The following is a 1,019-nucleotide window of genomic DNA, read 5'->3' on the forward strand; positions in this document are numbered from 1 at the left end:
CCTGGGTTCAGGCAATTCTCCTGCCTCAGCCTCCTGAGTAGCTGGGATTACAGGCACGCGCCACCATGCCCAGCTCATTTTTTGTATTTTTTTTTTTAGTAGAGACAGGGTTTCACCATGTTGACCAGGATGGTCTCGATCTCCTGACCTCGTGATCCACCCGCCTCGGCCTCCCAAAGTGCTGGGATTACAGGCTTGAGCCACCGCGCCCGGCCCTATTATTATTATTTATAGAATAGAGACAGGGGTCTCGGTATCTTGTCCAGGCTGGTCTCGAACTCCTGGGCTCGAGCGGTCCACCCGCCTCGGCTTCCCAAACTGTTGGGATTACCGGCGTGAGCCGCATCGCCCCGGCTGAACCGCCATTGCATTTTCGGGCCTCTGAAGTCAGATCTTGGGTCTCTCCTGCGACCCCAGCTCCTGGGCTCCTAAACCCCCTTCCAACACAAGGGGGCCCCTGACCTTTACCTTGACCCTATGCCCTCGACCCTCTCCGGCAGGTCCTTTCGGTGGGCAGCCTTGGAGGAAACGCCGCGGCGCAGAGCGGCCGCCTCGGAACAGCCGCCCGCCCAGCCGGCACCGACAGCTCCGCGGAGAAAAAGTTGGAAGAGCGCGCGGGGCCAGGCGGCCAATCGGCGGCAAGGGCAGTGACGTGGCCTCGGGGCGCGGCGGCCGCAGCCCCGTTCACCTTCCCACGGGGCCTCTCCGGGCCCGAGGTCCCTAGGTCTAGGCCGGGGCACCGCCGCCAGGCCCGTGAAATGGGCTGAAACCTCCGGCGGGCGTTGCCAAGGCAGAAGCTGGACCAGACGGTCCTGCCCCTGCGGGCACCCGCGGGCCATGCAGCTCAGAACAGAACCACCGAGAGGACGCGCATTGAGACCCGAGCTGAAGGGCTGGCGCGGAGTGACCCCCAAGGCGGACGGACCCCGCCACCAACCGCAGTCCGGAACCTCGGCACCTCGGCACCTCGGCACCTCGGCACCTCGGCACCTCGGCACCTCGGCACCTCGGCACCTCGG

The 1,019-nt window shown here is 65.0% G+C and overlaps 1 protein-coding gene across 2 annotated transcripts in view; it reads right to left on the reverse strand.

Annotated features, from left to right (window-relative positions):
- The window catches only part of RCCD1 (RCC1 domain containing 1), an 11,613-nt gene extending 10,646 nt beyond the window's left edge, over positions 1-967 (reverse strand). The window contains exon 1 of one of the 2 annotated variants that reach the window (XM_037730514.1): positions 938-967. The gene's annotated coding sequence lies outside the window, so the exon portion shown is untranslated. Of the gene's footprint in view, positions 1-462; positions 632-937 lie in introns of those variants that run through there. The other variant, XM_037730515.1, reaches the window with a different exon arrangement.
- Positions 968-1,019: the final 52 nt, after the last annotated feature.

The sequence above is a fragment of the Cebus imitator genome, unplaced genomic scaffold, assembly GCF_001604975.1.
Source record: "Cebus imitator isolate Cc_AM_T3 unplaced genomic scaffold, Cebus_imitator-1.0 Scaffold348, whole genome shotgun sequence".
NCBI lineage: Eukaryota > Metazoa > Chordata > Mammalia > Primates > Cebidae > Cebus > Cebus imitator.